General features: G+C 36.3%; 1 long non-coding RNA gene across 1 annotated transcript; it reads left to right on the top strand.

Moving 5' to 3' along the window:
• Positions 1–428: 428 nt before the first annotated feature.
• LOC122200581 lies at positions 429–7,849 on the top strand. Its single transcript, XR_006193862.1, has 4 exons — positions 429–463; positions 724–847; positions 6,631–6,713; positions 7,762–7,849. It is a non-coding gene; the product is annotated as an uncharacterized LOC122200581 (long non-coding RNA).
• The last annotated feature ends 10,118 nt before the right edge of the window (positions 7,850–17,967 follow it).

The raw sequence follows: 17,967 nt of genomic DNA on the forward strand, positions 1-17,967 counted from the left end.
TGAGCCTGCTTGGGATTCTCTCTCTCTGTCTCTCTCTCTGACCCTCCCTTCCTCTCTCTATCTCTTAAAATAAATATATAAACTATAATAAAATTATAAACAAGAATGTATTTTTCATTTGCTTGTGGTTTCAATATCATGTTTGTATTATCGTATTATTCCAGACCCTCATGGTTGCAGGAGATAGTGATGCAATTCAAATTGTCCTAAGTCAAAAGGTATATGTATTTGGCTTTTTGTTTTTAATTTTTTTAACGTTTATTTATTTTTGAGACAGAGAGAGACAGAGCATGAACAGGGGAGGGGCAGAAAGAGAAGGAGACACAGAATCTGAAACAGGCTGCAGGCTCTGAGCTGTCAGCACAGAGCCCGACGCGGGGCTCAAACTCACGGACCATGAGATCATGACCTGAGCCAAAGTCAGACGCTTAACTGACTGAGCCACCCAGGCGCCCCTCAAAAGGTATATGTATTTGAAGCCAAATAAGTATTTGAAGAGTCAATAGCTCCAACTGTTCAAAACATTCATGTTTTTGGACTCCATGTCAGAAAAGGGTGAGAGATATGTTTTTTACTGGCTAATATTTGTGTTGTAGAATGGATTTAGAGTCAAGCAGACACTAGTTCAAATCCTAATTCTATTACTTTCTAGCTTTGTGATGGTGGGGCATGCCTAAACTACTCTGAGCTTCTGTTTTTCTCATGTGTGATATTGGTTAGCAGGAAAATTCTGTGAGAGGAGAGAAGAAGCACTACCACAATTTCTTTTGGGGACCTCATAAACCTCTGGAAAGGGTCGGATCAGATGGAAGAGTGTGTGTGGGCAACTAGTCACGCACTGTACTGGGTAAGACACTGAGTTGATCCAGAACATCTTGCTCTGTGGGTTGGGATCTCTTCAGATAACATGGTGACATAGATAGAGCTGGAGAGAAAAATGTAGAAATGGGAGATAAGGACATAAATAGGAATAATTCTATTCCCATGTGCTAAATGAAGAGTAGCATCGCTTCTACTCAATGACATCACCATGAGTTGTGCTCTCTCTTAATCAATAAATATTTCAGTGGTAAAATAGTCCTACATCACAAGTGCCATGAATATATACTAATGTAAATATTAGGGAACTTTTTAGATTTCAGTTGAGTTTTGTTTTATTCTGATACATATTTTCAAGTTTTGTGAATTACTGAAAGACAGTATTGAGTTAAAAAGAAGACACATGAATTATACAGTAAACATGGGCCACAGATTCAGATCTGTATCAAGGAAATAAGACATGTAGAGATTATTTAGAAACTCTTAAAGTTGAAGCAGAAATATGTACAAGGGCCAGGTCTACAGGAAATAAAGGAACAAAGAGCATTCTTGAGTATGATCACATACCAAGGAAATTTCTTAGCCTAACTTCTCAGTACATGATCTTACTCAGGGTCACTCAAGAAGAAAATTGCATATATAAATGGCATTTTTCCTCTCTAGTGAAAATCTGAAAGCAATTTACCTCTCACAGTATGCAAAGGCAATAATTGAGTATATTTTCAAAGAAAAGGTTATGTTGCTTCAGGGAAGTATAGCTCCTGAGACATAGCCAAAAAATTTTTTTTAAATAATTTAAAGCTGTTTTGTTCCCTAATAGTCCAGTGGATCAAAATCTATTATTAAACTGATTTTCATATTAAATCTTTAACCTAAAATTTTTCTCTTTTGCAAACTCAGGTCAAGATTAATTAATAAAATAATAATCAACAAAACTGTGGGTTAATGGTGACACATTAAAGTTCTTCAAATTCTTAGGAAATAATGGACCCATGACTTGTTTTGGGTTTTGTCATTTATGTCATTTATTTGTCTTTGGTCTTCTTGAATCAACTCATTGTAATGACTCAGCAGTATGTACATGAAAGGGAAGAATAGAATATTTTTCAGAGATGCTACTTACATATTTCAGTCATCTGTTGCTCTGTAAAAAAAAAAAGGTATCACCAAACTTAGTGACTGAAAACAATAACAACCATATTTTTCTGTTAGTTTTGTTTGAAGTCTCTACTGCAGCTGCAGTAAGATAGCAACTAAGCCTAGAATGGCTAAATGGCTCACTCACATGTCTAATGAATGCAGGGCCATCTGGCTGGCTAGGAGCTTTTTCTCCACATGGTCTTTCCCCATGACAAAATTGGGCCTCTTTGCATGATAGTCAGGTGTGTCACAATCTAGCCCATACTCCAGAGGAGGTGATGTCAATTCTGTATCTCGATGGGAAGAATGTAAACAATTTGTGGTCATCACGCCTAGCTTTAAATGTTATTAGTGGCAATGATGACTCTTCCCTCTGTTTTTCTCTTCCTACCCCCCTCCTCCTTTCTCCTTATTCTCAAGCCTTGTCATTTGTAGTCTGTCTCCAAAGAATGCAGAGATTTCATAGAGAGTTGCCTCTTTCCTTGTACTGTGCCAGAACTTTGGCATTTCTGGAAGGCCTCCTAGAGGCCAGGAACATGATTTCAACCCTGGGCTGCGTATCAACAAATAAGGGTCAGTTCATTGATGATGGTCAAGCCTGTGAGATTGCTTGAAAGCTCAGAGCAAGATTCCTTTTGGGCCAGGATCCAGCTTGAGTCCTGCATTTGTCACTAGATGGCTGAGCCCTGCCAAGTCCAAGATGAAAATACCCAATAAACAGACACACTACTGCTGACTCTGCTTACCAGGACAAGGCAACTCTGTTTTTCCCTTTCCACACCCACAGCATAGCACATCCCTGGATAATGACAGGTTTTACCTTTGTTAAGTAAATCACATTGGTGTTACAGCACTTCCATAAACTCCTTGACCTTGCCAAATTTGCAAAAAACAAAGCATTATGAGTATTTCGCCATGAAGTTTAAACCAGTTGCTTAGGGTGTTTTCTTAAATGACCATATGTATAGATATACCGTAATCTTAACTATTGCATAATAAATAATGTGAATCTTTATCAAAGAGCAGCATTGATTTCTTTTTCTTTGAGGTAGACATGTGATAATGCTTTCTTCTTCTTCTCCTTTTTTTTTTTTTTTTTCTGAGAAGCAAGGCAAATAAAGGAATTATGGAAATCTCAGGTCCAATCAGTCTTCCTAGATATAAAGGCCACATTTTTTATAAAACTTTTGACATCAGTCACTACCAACCCAATAATGAGTTTCTGAATTTTGGAGTGGCCTTAATAACAAAATGCATATCGAACTTTTCAGTCATTGTTGTAACAGGTTTTAGCCCGAATAGCATAAATGAAACCATTTTCAGTAAAAAGTAGTCAGTAAAAATTCTTGTGAGGGTTATGAGGATCATTCCATATTCAGTTGGTTAAGTGAATGAACATGGCTTGAAAGTTTTACTGATTATTCAAAGGGGAAGAGGCATATGAAATGGGAGAAATGGATTCCTTTCCTGGCAATGGAGACAGTCAGGTCTGACAAAAACAGCTTGGACAAAATCATATCCAAATCCGTGTCCAATGGTGAACTTAAGGGCAGAGTTTTGGTTGCATAATGTTATTGAATGTTCTATGATACTGGAATGATAAGTGCCAAAATGAGTAGTAAGTTTTGATGAGAGTCCCTAAACAAAAGGTGAGTAGATGGTAAAGAGGATAGATAAGTATCTTATTAGAAAAAAACAAAAAAACAAAAAAACAAAAAACACCGCCCAGGGGCCTCTGAATAGCTCAGTTAGTTAAGCATATGACTGCTGATTTCAGCTCAGGTCACAGTCCCAGGGATCATGGGATCAAGCCCCATATTGGGCTCCATGTAGAGTAGGAGCCTGCTTAAGAGTCTCTCTCTCTCTCTCTCTCTCTCTCTTATCCTCTCTGTCTCCATCTCCCTCTCCTTCTCCTCCACCCATCTGCTCCTATCCCCTGTTCACTCTCTCTATATATAAAAATATAAAAATAGGGGTACCTGGGTGGCTTAGTCGGTTAAGCATCTGACTTTGGCTCAGGTCATCATCTCGTGGTTCATGAGTTCGAGCCCTGCATTGGGCTCTGTGGAGCATAGAAACTGCTTGGGATCCTCTGTCTCCCTCTCTCTCAGCCCCTTCCCTGCTCTCTCTCTCTCTCTCTCAAATAAATAAACATTAAAAATAAAATAAAATAAAATAAAATAATAACTCCCATTCTTTCTTTATCTCATCAGAATGTCTTTGTGACTTCACAATGGAAAGATATTGTATTTAGGGATAGACAACAGGGCTTCATGCAGAAGTAGAAATCAGAAATTCAATAGAAGATAAAACTATTTTCTAAAGAAGACCCTTATAGGCCTTCTTTGATTTTAGTCCTCTTAATGATGCTGGTATCTTCTTTCTTTATTCTGCTTGGTGTCTTAGTATTCTCTCTCACTTGTAATTATGTACATGTATTTATGCTGATCCTTAGTCCTTTCTCTGACTGTGTACTGAGCACTTGAAGAGCACCAAAATCGTCTTGTGTTCCCATTGTCATTTTTTCTGGCCTAACCCAGTGTTCTGGGTTCTTTGTGAGTTAGTACAAACTCTTGATTGATAAGGGCATATTGCCATATTCTAAATTAATACTAAGAGTGTGAATGTGTTCACTAGTCCATGATGACCATTGAGAGAAGATAATTACTTACATCTTTTGTGCCGCAATTTGCATATGTAATGGTTGAGCAGGAAACAGATCTGCCTTGTCCAGGTTTCATTGGAACTAACTATAGGCAGCCTACATAATGTTGTAGGCCTCGGTATTGTCACCAATCAGAACAGGGATAATAATAGTATATATCTCATTATATGGTTAAAAGAATTAACTGAAATAATATATGCAAAGTATTTAAAGTGTCTGGATATAGTTGGACTCAGTAAGTATTAGCTGTGTTCATTATCCTCATTATCATCATCATTGTACTGTGCTTATCCTTTTTATGTGCTCCAGTCTTTGAAATTTACAATACCTAGTGATGTTGACCCATTTAAAAAAAACAAAAAACAACAACAACTTCTGCTAGAATGATCCTGGGTCAAGTAAATGTGTAGTTAAAAGTATCTCTTTATTCTCAACATCAATCATCATCAGGGAAATACAAATCAAACCACAATGAGATACCACCTTACACCTGTCAGAATGGCTAACAGTAACAATTCAGGCAACAACAGTTGTTGGTGAGGATGCGGAAGAGGATCTCTTTTGCACTGGTGGTGGGAGTGCAAGCTGGTACAGCCACTCTGGAAAACAGTATGGAGGTTCCTCGAAAAATTAAAAGTAGAACTACCCTATGACCCAGCAATTGCACTACTGGGCAAGGGATACAGGTGTGCTGTTTCGAAGGGACACAGGCACTTCCAAGTTTATAGCAGGACTATCAAAAATAGCCAAAGTATGGAAAGAGCCCAAATTTCCCTCAAAGGATGAATGGATAAAGAAGAAGTGGTATGTATATATATATATATATATATGTATATATATATATATATATATACACACACACACACACATACAATGGAGTATTACTCAGCAATCAAAAAGAAAGAAATCTTACCATTTGCAACTATGTGGATGGAACTGGAGGGTGTTATGCTAAGTGAAATTAGTCAGTCAGAGAAAGACAAAAATCATATGACTTCACTGATATGAGGACTTTAAGAGACAAAACACATGAACATAAGGGAAGGGAAACAAAAATAATATAAAAACAGGGAGGGGGATAAAACAGAAGAGACTCATAAATATGGAGAACAAACTGAGGGTTACTAGAGAGGTTGTGGGAGGGGAGATGGGCTAAATGGGTAAGGGACATTAAGGAATCTACTCCTGAAATCATTGTTTCACTATGCTAATTTGGATGTAAATTTTAAAAAATAAAAAAATAAAATAAAAAGTATCTATTTTGAAAAATTCTGTCATTTTATACTCATTGCTATGAAGGCTTTTATGAAACTTAAAATCATATGATTTAACATATCACCATTTTAAGACACCAACTTTTACAAATTCCAATTTATAAATAACTGTTTTAGTCTCTCCATTGCACTTTGTCACAGTACCTGCTTAGAATTTTATCTTACTGGGTGACATTTCTATGGCCCATTGTCCTTTTTAGGATCGTTATTAACCATGCATGCCTAATCCTCAGGGCCATTTGGTGGTGACATGTTATAAATAACATTATTACCATAATTAAAAGGTTGGATCAGAGTGGCTTGGGAGGGAAATGTCCTCACCTTTGGCTTGCAATCAAGTGTGGGTCACCGGGGTCATTAACACTATTTACTGTAAGCGATCAAATGCTCTTCTTTGGATAAGGTGATAATTTTCACAATAGACATGCCTGATACTTGACTGTTGTGTTTTGATCTTATTCCAGGTAAATTGTAAAATCAAAAATATTCACTGACAGCTTACTGGGCCTTTTTATTTTGCTTTTATGCATATTCTTCAAACTTTATAAGAATCTATCAAAACTATATAGATCTCAAAATCTAACCTTGTCAATATATAAAATAAAATGTTTATGTGTTAGAGAAACAACAAAATCTGATCATAATGAAATATATTGTTTAATTGCTTGGCAACACATTATCTTGTACATTAAGTGAGTAATATGGTGACCATTAATCTGAATTTGTTTCCAGCATCTCTGTCTCCTGCCTCAGTAGCAGCTAAGTTGCCACTGTGAAGGATAGAATAATCAGGGCCAGAATATTCTGGGGTTTGGGTATGTATACTAATCTCTGTAATTTTACAAAATCCTCCAGGGAAGTCTGCTACTCTACTATTTCCTTCCTTGCTACCTTTGGCAACTACAGAGGAGCTCTGTCGCTGTCTTTCTCCTATTTACTCCCCTTCTTTGTTAGTCGTGTATCATTTCCATAGTATTAGAAGTCATCACATGGAAAAAAATAGGAAGATTAAAATACAAAGTGCTCTTTCAGTCTTATAAAACCTATTTTTTTTAAATTTCATTTGCTTTGGGGCACCTGGGTAGCTCAGTCAGTTGAGTGTCTGACTTTGGCTCAGGCCACGATCTCGCGGTTGGTGAGTTCAAGCCCCACATCGGCTTACTGCTGTCAGCCTGTCAGTACAGAGCCCACCTTGAATCCTCTGTTGAATGCCCTCTTTCTGCCCCTCCTTGCTTGCACTCTCCCAAAAATAAATACTAAAACAAAATAAATATTAAAATAAAATTTCATTTGCTTTACTTTTTCTTTTCTTTTTTTCCCTATTGATTCCAAGTTAAAATGGGTAGAATTCTATAATGAGCACTAGCTTGCATACGAGAATGAGTAAAGATTGTTTTTGCATTATTCAAGTAAAATATTTAAAATGGCCAAGGTAGAGTAATATTTGCAGAATGACCTCACTGGCTGGTTTTAGTATCTTTAAATAAGGGTGTTAGAGATTTAATTTGGTCATGTGGGGAAATACTCTGAAGATAAATAATATAGCATGTATTTGTTCAGTCAATTTTAGGTGAGATAGTATATCTTTATACTCATAACAATTGTCCTGCACTGACATTTTATGTAATGTAATACTGTACTTGTGGATATTATATATAAGATAAAAATTTAACCATTAATAATGAAACATCTATGACACTAATTTATTAAGTTGACTTCTTCACTTAGATCATCAACATTTATTGGAGTGTACACAATTGTTATTTAATAATTTTAATGCAGAAATGTAAGGATTTTAAGTTCATTATTCATAGTTCTTTATGAATGTAATTGAAATTTTTCGCATAATTCTTCCCTTCTCAGGTCTGGATATGAATAAAAGGAACAAGAAAAGATATGATCAAGATATATGAAAATAATTTGGGAAGACTATTAAAGGAATGTGTCATAATGTGTCATTGGTAAAAAAAAATTAACTTTTATATCAAATTTTAATTTAATTGCTTGACTATTTAGCAACTATATTAGTTAAAATATGCCTTTGCTGTAAAATCAAATAAGAAAACTATAGTTAAAAATAGGACAAATTATTTTACTATCATATTTAAATTTGGATTTTATTTGCCCTTAAGACAATTTATTTCACGTCCAGGAAATACTCTTTTTTTTGGCTCTGTCACTTTAAGATCAACCCCCCAAAAGATTTTCTTGGTAAATACCAACTTTTACAATGTGGGATCTAGACTAGCATGCAATGAATTTATATAGTGCAAGATGACCCTACAAAAACATATTTCCAACTCACTCTATATTTCAATTTGTGCAGACTATTTGATGACACATTAGCAAATTGTAATAAATTTCACTCATGAGAATTTGGCCCAATGTCAATCTAACTTTGAAAAAGAAAATCAAAGCTGCCCAATCAAATGAATTCTGCCTTGATATACTTGTCTTTAAAAATTGAAATTTGATATCTTAATGCTTACTGTATTTATTGCTCTTCATTGCATCTTAACGTGAACAGGTTGTATTTTACTGAGGAAAAACTCATAGTATCTATACCGGCTTAATCTTTAAAAACGTGAAAAGATTTGGTGTTTCTGCATGGTCCCACAGTACATTGTTGTTTTTGTGTCTCATACATTCTTTTGGTCGGGCAAAGAACAGGGCCATGAAAGAAGGAGCAGGGAAGGCATTCTGGTATGTCTTTTGCTGACTCCTCAATAGTTGGGGTTTGTAAAAGATCACAGATCAGAAAGAATTTTAAACTCCAGTGCATTTGAGCTTACAACTTCTGCTTGAGCAACGTGACAAGAGTTTGAGATGCCCTTCCAAATGTGCCCAGCTTAAGTTACAAAAAAAAACTGTTAATAGCCTTGACCTCTTAAACTATTACATGAAGAAAAGGCTCTACTTACTTAAGGGCTGCCCTATTGTAATCTCTATCTTTGAAGTGAGTCACGTATTTATTTCCTCTCAGGAAAGTTTAAACCAAAATATGTTTAGTCAGTAGGATTACTTTTTACTTGAAGAACCCCAGACATCTGAGATTTGGGCAGTATGATTGAAAGATACCAAATTAATGCATTAATTTGAAAAATGTGTGCAAAGTGATGATCTAGATTACTACTAACCCACAGAGTCTTCATGTACTCTCCTGTGTTTATGCAAATAGGCATTCTGTTTGTAAACTGAAAGGAAGTGAATAAAAATAAAAAGTGAATAAAAATAATATGGTTTTTGGCATAACCACATGAGACAATGACCGGCACAGTCATAAAAACAAGAGATCTCTACTGGTGGTTTAAACTGGCCAATGGACATCCACGATACTATTTAACTGATGAAAATTTTATTTATTATGCTTACATTGAGATTTAAGAATATTTGAAATATATTAAGATTCAGCAGTAATTGAAATGAGGACTTGCCAGGATCATTCACTGTGATACCAGGGATGTGTAATATTTTAGAAGGTCCTAGAATGTGAACTATTCTTTAGTAAAAAGAACTTAGTCTTAAATCATGCCTCTGATCATCTTGTGGGCCCTTTTCATTAAATTATAATAACAATGATCATGAAACACTTATTAATTTTTACCCCATTAAGGAGTTTTGATGAGCCTATAAGATTTAGCCATGGCTGTTATTAATTAGGGGAAAGTTAAACACTGACAGAATCATCTCTAAGGCTGTTCCCCAGCATAGGTATTCCTCTAGATCCATAACAATGCATATTGGATGGTTGACAGATTAGAAATCAGAGACAAATGGGAATGTATACTTGTCCTTCCTTCTTCTACTGTATTTATTGGTGTCCATTTTTAAATCTGTGAAATCAGAATGTGCCTTGTGTGGTCTTCCACAGTTTCATTGCAGTGCTTTTGTCTTTGTTGATACATATTTCAACTAATGGAATGATAGGTATGATGAAATATGGAGGCTCCTGTTTTCTGATTTTATTTATCAAACCCATAGGATGTACAAAAGACTAAAGATTTAATATTTCATTATTCTTCTATCAGTGAGGATCTTTGACTTCCTATCAGCCTCTGAGTGTAGCTAAGTTATCCTTATAAACTTCTCCATTTTCAGGTTCTGGGCTGGCAACATTTGGGTGTGACTGTGTGTGTTAGAGTCAACCATCCAACCAAACAATTAACCTGTGGATGAGTGTGCTTGTAGTTTACTTACTTTCACTACTGTATTCTCTGGTATAAATGTACCATACTTAATCCTTTCTTTTCTTAGTTTAGTTGTGATATTATAAGTAGTCTTGTATTATCTTCTGGCACACATGTGTAAGGATTTCTCTAGAAGTCGAATTTCTGAGACACAGTGTATTCCATGTTTCTCTTAAGACAGCGCCAAATTATTTTCCAAGTAGTTAGCCAATGTATACTCCCACCAACAGTCTGTAAGAACCCATATGGTCCACATCTGACTGATATTCAACATTATCAGATTTTAAAATTTTGCCATATAGGGGGTATAAAATTAAGTATCTTTTTTTAAACTTTGCATTTATCTCATATCTATTTTTTTAATTTTTTAAAAATATTTTTAGTTATTTTTGAGAGAGAGACAGAGAGTGAGTGGGGGAGGGGTAGAGAGAGAGGGAGACACAGAATCCAAAGCAGGATCCAGGCTCTGAGCTGTCAGTACAGAGCCCGTCGCGGGGCTCAAACACGCAAACTGTGAGATCATGACCTGAGCTGAAGTTGGACACTTAACCAACTGAGCCATCCAGGTGCCCCTATCTCATACCTAATGAAAGGAGTACATTTTAAGATAAATATATTGACCTTTTCTGTTTTCTCTTCTGAGTTTTTCTGGTTTTTCTGCCAGATCATTTCAATCTTTTCTCATTATTTATGTAATTCAGATGTTCTCCACATCTCAAGATCCTTGACCTAATTAAATTTACAATCACTTTTTTGTAATTGCCTTTTTATTTTCCAAGTAGGGTAATATTCACAGGTTCTGAGGATTAAGACATGGACTTATCTTTTTGAGGCCCACCATTCAGCCCACTAAAGTAGGTTTGGCATACTTCTTGTACTCCAGCATTACTTTCAAGCCATATGTTCCTTTATTTCTGTGAAAAACTCCTGCTAATTTGATACTGAAGCCATCTTGTTATGCTATCTATGCCCTTCATTTTGCTCTAATTTGCAATTTTTGTTGTCTTCCAAATTTTCATCTTCATGGATAACTCAATCAGTATTCAACTTCTCAATGTTGTCCTGACATCCCTACTGTCCTTACCTCCTCTCCAGTTAAGTCATCTCACACCATGGCTGTCCTGGGGACTTGTTATGACTCAAGTTTTTACCTGTTTACTTTTACTTGTCATTTTAAAATTCAACATATCAAGGATGTCCTTGTGGATCTCCTACTCATTTCCCTTGCTCCACATGTGTTCTTCAACTCCACTGAGACTTGGAGCCTCCTGATCCTCTTTTTTGCCATCTTCCTAAGTCACCTCCTCTCTTTACTAGAATGTTTTCTGGCTCGCAACAAGTGCTCGGTGATTTCTATCTGGTAGCGGTAGCAGGAGTATCAGTGCCCAGATTCATATTCTGTCTACTCAACCACTTGCTCACCAATATTTTTAATTCTCTTGTCCCATTGCCCTTTCATTCTCTTATCTGACCAGCTCCACACCTGAATCAATTACAACAGAACTGACACAGTCCTTAACTCTGGACCTTCAGGATGGTTGCAGAGATAGACAGAAAGTGATAATGAAGAATGTTGTTCGTATTCTGAAAGCAAAGGTACCAGAAGCTAGTCTGGGGGAGAGTAAGTATCCCTGAAGACGTGATGTGGAAACTAAAATGTAAACAGTGCTAACAACTGGCTAAGTAAAGAGTGAAGCGAAGAGAGTTCTGACAGTTGGAGAAACATGCACAAAGGCCAGATTATCAGGTTATTCTGGTTTCAGTCTAGGCACTACTTTCTCTGTGATTCCTTCCCTGATTTCCTATGTGTAAGTCAGGCATTTCTTCTTTGTGCTTCCTCAGGAATCTTCAGTTCCTTTTTCTTAGCATGTATCACAATATATTGTGTTTGCCCATTTTCTTGAGTTTCTTCCCCACTGGGCTCTGGAAAGAGTTTGGTGTTTGAATTGTTCCCCATAATATCCTTGTGGCTACGGAGTATATGACATATAATAGAGGCTTAAGGAAATTTGTCAATTAATTCAATAAATCACTGGGTGAAAAGGCTCCAAAGGGCAACAACTTAGTGCATTTAGTTGTTACATCAGTGAAGAAAAAAGATTGGATGAAGGCATCTCGACACATTACTTCTGAAAGTTGAGTTAGCACAGACTGTTTTCAGCATCGTGCTTTCATGTTGGCATTTATAACTTTGGCTTTAGTTATCTTCATTTATAATGCCATTTAGGGAAACACTGCACCTGTCATATTATTCTCTTTTTGTAATAATTAAGGGTCACTGGTGTGGAATGAACACTAGACTGAGAATTTTCAAGTTCTTAGGTAAGAACTTTTATGTGAGTTCAACCACTAATTCAGTAGACATCTTGTATGAGTTACTGTAGGTCTTTAGTAGTTCAACTCAAAAATGAGAAGTATGAATTAAATCAACTGATCTCAAGTTGTATCCCTCAGAAAAGTCCCTAAAACCCTTCAAAGATCACTCAGTGGGTACTTAGGTGGGGATCCATATTTCAAATTCCATTTTAACTAGAATCTCCACTGTGATCTCCTTAAATATTAGGTTTTTTTGGAGTATTTTCTGTGGACACATGGTTCCTTTGTTTATTTCTTTTTTAAGCAGTGAACTAGATGACCTCCAAGGGCCCCTACAATACTATTATTCCACTGTTCTGTTCTGATTCATTGTTAAAACTTCCATAAATTCACATAATAATTTCCTTAGAAATTCAGCTTATGATGTTTCCAAAATAAGTTAGACTTGAAAAAAATTGTCAGGGAAGATCATTTTAAATAATGTCATAAATGCCTCAATTTGCAGTTTATCTTAAAAATGAGAATAAAAATGTTTAACTTATTTTGTAACATATCATGAATATTCATGATATTAGATGTTAATATTAGATTAGATTAGATGTTATTAGATCAGATGTTATCTGAAATTAGATGTTATCCTCAGACTAGAGCACCAAAAAGCACAAGAAGTAGCTTCTTATTCTGAAACTAATTTACTGAAGGCTAATTAAACAAAAATCCTTTCAACCAGTACTGTTTGAATATCTAGTATGTACTAGCCAGATACTTTCAGGTTTTGAGAATAAAACAACCAAAATTACAATCAAGATTATAGTTTCGTGGGGAAGACAGACACATGGACCATTAATTACAAAGTAATTAGGTATAGGCAGGGATAGAAATACAGTATACTGCACATAATTTAAAAATGGTAGTAAAGCATGGTGATTAAAAGCATAGCGTTTGTATTCAAATTATACTTCCATTATTTTGTAATATTATGCCTTCTAGTTTTATGACTTACTTGAATTATGGCTTCTTTTTTAGTTTTGTTTGTTTGTTTGTTTGAAATGAGGATAGGAAGGGTGTCTTTTTCTTAGGAATTTTTTGTACCAATTAAGTATTACAGTGTTAAATAACTGGTACAATGTCTACATTACCTACTACTTACATGAGAACTGTTGTATTATACCACTTGGTGATTTTTTTCAGTTTTTATTTTGTGCATAGTAAGTGGTGAAGACAGTTTGTTCCTGTATGCCTTGCAAGAAGAGGCCCTGACTGCTTTTGCTTCAGATGATCTTTTCAAAGGTGTTATAAAACAAACAGCCTTGGAAGATAGAGGTGGTATGTACCTCTAGAGAAAAGCTCCCTCTAGAGCAATATAGTCTATTAAAGTGAAGGCACTGTCTTCCTCTGGGGCAAAAGCTAGGCAGGTTTATTGCCCATTATAAAAGATTTGGATTTTCTCACACTTGGGCTTCCTCTTCTGTAGCACAAGGTGAGCACATGTCGGTATCACCTGACCCTATTTGTGTCACTGTGTGGTAGGTGGGGCTTGAGGAGCTGGTCCACCTGCTGACCTTCTATGAGTGATGAAGTCTTTTGTCTCTGAACCAGGAATCCTGTATCTTCTTACAGCATCCAGGGTATGGTGTCAAGCTGATTTGTTAGCTTGCAAGAAGGGTAAAATCTCAGACATTTAACAGTTCTTGACAGTAGAGAAACTCTGAGGTGGACGTCTTGCCCCATTACAAGGACCATAGCTTTTCCTTCCTTTCTCAACAGTTTATTATGAAAAAGTTTAAGCATATGTCTAGGGGAACATCTATCTACCTACCATCTAGATTATACCAACATTTTACTGTGTTGTAAAACTTTTTTTTTCTGAAAATAAAGAATAACATTTGTATTTTTCTGTGATGATCATAACTGACACCTGTACTTTACAAAACTTTGGACCTCATAATTAGAGGTCAGAACACTGAGGCTCAGAAAGGTTGAGGAACTTGCCTGAAGTCCTACTAGTAAATTTTCCCAGCTTCTCAGTTACCTGCTTCCACATTTCTGGCTTTTAGTAAAAGGGTACATGTTCATTTCATAAGGTCAAGCAAGAATGACATTGACCCTATCTTTCTGCATTGGAGTAAGGAGTGTTTTAACCTGGAATGGGGCTGAGTATAGAATCTGGCTTATTGTCCTGCTTAATCTGTCTTGTCTCTCACTGGAAATATAAACACCCAATTCAGGAACATCTTTGCTACTTTGAGGTGTCCCTATGTCAGCTTTAACTGACACCACCAGATTTATCTGTACCAGAACACTGCACTATGCTGGGAGACCTCAGCTTCTCCATGATGTTCATGAGTATCTGTAAGGCATGTTTGCCCTGCCCTCACCACCAGGATGGGGATGTGAGGGTAATCCAGAAGCTCTGAGGTGTGAGGGTGGAGAAGTGTTCCTGTATTGGGAAGGTCTCTTGTGGTCTGAAATGAAACTAGAGGGTAATAATTCAGCTAGTTGGGAATTAAGCAGCATTTATGATTTGGCCTCAGCCCCATGCAAAATTTGTTCATACTGTTTTATAGAAATACATCCATTTGTAAGGAAACTTCTTTTTGATAACATAGGAAGTTGTAAGTTGGAGATAAATAGATATGTACACCCCTTAGGTTTTGGCACTAACATCTGTAACTTTAAAAAACAGCATTCTTCCTGCATGCAAGTGTATCACAACCCACCAGCCAGGAACATGCCTTGTTGAGTTACTTGCGTAATGTGTTCATTTTGAATCCCAGAATCGTGTTCACAGTTGTCAGTGGGTTTACTCAATGAGATTCTTCTCTTAGGGTCCGTAAAAACAACAATACGTCTGACTGATAATGTAAAACTGGCACTTTGTACGACAGGTAGCTGGTTCTTTGGAGGTACTAAAAACATTCGGTGACTAAATGAGTGAATGATCCCATACAACAGGAACAGTTACATATACCATATTCCATCAGTTTTTAAGATGCAATGTTTTCACATTCTTTTTTTTTTTTAAATTTTTTAAAATGTTTATTTATTTTTGAGACAGAGAGAGACAGAGCATGAACAGGGGAGGGGCAGAGAGAGAGGGAGACACAGAATCTGAAACAGGCTTCAGGCTCTGAGCTGTCGGCACAGAGCCCGACGCGGGGCTCGAACTCACGGACCATGAGATCATGACCTGAGCCGAAGTCGGACGCTCAACCGACTGAGCCACCCAGGCGCCCCAATGTTTTCACATTCTAATTAATATCTCTGAAAATAAGATGAGTCTTAAATTTATATTGTTGGCAGCATTTTTTCTTTCATATAAAATTAATGATACACTTTACAGTCTCAGTGAAATGTACTTTACATTTCTTCTTTACCTGTTTATTGTGTATTCCAGCTGGATAGGCCTGTCCCTTCATTACAGTAAGAGGTACTGTATTCATTTCTCATAATTCACAATTTAAAATAGAACATTTTCATTAGCTTTTCTTTTAATAGTTTTAAACATGTGTTTATATCTGCTGCCACTCATTTACATAGTGAGTGGGGCGTAAAAATGTTCTCTCTTCTCTGATAAGCACTCTGCAAAATCATCAGCTGCAATTGCCTGCTGACATGAGAATGACAAGTTAGTCTCTTTTAGCATAGAGTAAGGTGTGGGCATCCATGAACCATCCTGGATTTAGCAGACTGAGCTTTACCTCAAGATTTCTCTGTTACTCAGTGGTCACTTCCTATGTTAAGGGTTCCATTGTCTCTACTGTATCTAGACTTTAGCTCCTTAGCTTTTAACACGAAATTCTGCGTGGGCTCCCTTATCTGTCTTTATGCTCATTATTTAAGTGTTGCCGTTAGAGTGGGTGCTAGAATGCTGTCTGAATTGTCATGGCAACCAGAAACTCATTTTTCTAATCTTGTCATTGGTTATCAATAGTTACTTTATAAATCTATTATATAAAAAGGCTCCACATGCCAGATCTAATCAATCTTGTATGGATGACTTTTTTTCCCCTCAAATATTTTACGATTAATTAGACATCAGATTCCCAACTGTTTTCTTCACTGGTTAGTGTGCCAATAACCTAAAGACAATGACTGTTTAGTGAGGTTGGGGACAATAATATGTCAATTCAAAATTCAGAGTCCCTGGCCATATGTCTAATTTATTTTCTCCTTTTTACTTTTCTGTGATAATTAAACATAATTACAGAGAATTTATAAAAGTAGAGTACTCATATCCTGGATTCAGTACTTTCATGAATCAGCCTGAGGAGATGCACTAGCTCTTTCTTTGTAGATTGAAATGGGTCCTTTTAACTTTGTTCGTAATTTTATAGCATCCACTCCCAGTGGTATTAACAATACCTTAAAAGAGGTACCAAATACTGTTTCTTCTCTGTCAATTCCTGGAATACAGAGAAGCAAAGAAGATGGAAGACTAGAACTAAATACAGTAATGTCTAAGTTGGAAGTAGAAACATGTGTTTTCATAAAGGATTTAATTCATAGTGGTTCAAACCACTATGCTTGGGTTTGAATTATTGCCTTTGCTTTTGATGATGGTGGATTTATATAAATGCAGAATGATTATCGATTGCTTTGATTTGATTTATGATAGCCTTATTGGATACCAAAATTGATGACAGGCATAGTCATCTGGGATTTCCATTGTATCTCAGTGGGCCCTTAGCATGTAGGGAACAAGATTAGGATGTTTGCTCTAGTAGCTCAATGAATGGGACTGTACAGAGATATTTCATGTCACATGTTATGTGCCGTGGAATGTGCATTTTATAAATAGTTTATGAGCTGTGGCGCCTGGGTGTTTCAGTTGGTTGGACATCTGACTTTGGCTCAGGTCATGATCTCACAGTTTGTGAGTTTGAGCCCTACATCAGGCTCTGGGCTGACAGCTCTGAGCTTGGAGCCTGCTTCAGATTCTGTGTCTCTGTCTCTCTCTGCCCGTCCTTTGCTCATGTTCTGTCTCTCTCTCTCTCACAAAAATAAATAAATGTTAAAAAAAAAAAAAGCCAGTGTATGAGTCATCAATTTATTGAGCAATATCTTAGCTGATTTTTTTTTTTTTATGGAGAACATAACATCTTCTGTAGCTTGTTATTATTCCTTATGTTAGATGCTTTTCTTCTCTCTGGATAATTCAGGCATAAATAAATAGATAAATAAATAAATAAACAATAAATAAATAAATAAATAAATAAATAAATAAATAAATAAATAAGGTTTAAAAATACCTGAATTGTTTGCTAGGCTTGAATTCCCTAAGCTTGGTATGCACATCAAAGACACTTTGTCAGTAAGAATGTTAAAGACTCTCTCTCTCTCTCTCTCTCTCTCTCTCTCTCAGGCCTCCTGATGCAGAAGCTTTCAGATGTAGTACCCTAGATGTGTCTTTTTAAATAGATTTCACGTATCTCTGGCCCTCCATAGCCCTACTACTCTGCTACTGATGTATTTGGTGTATACCTGATAATTTGTGTCTCTTGATTTAAGAATTTTGAGAGATTCATATGCATGGAATCCTTCTAAATTTCTGCCTTGCAAGTCA

The sequence above is a fragment of the Panthera leo genome, chromosome A1, assembly GCF_018350215.1.
Source record: "Panthera leo isolate Ple1 chromosome A1, P.leo_Ple1_pat1.1, whole genome shotgun sequence".
Classification (NCBI taxonomy): Eukaryota; Metazoa; Chordata; class Mammalia; order Carnivora; family Felidae; genus Panthera; species Panthera leo.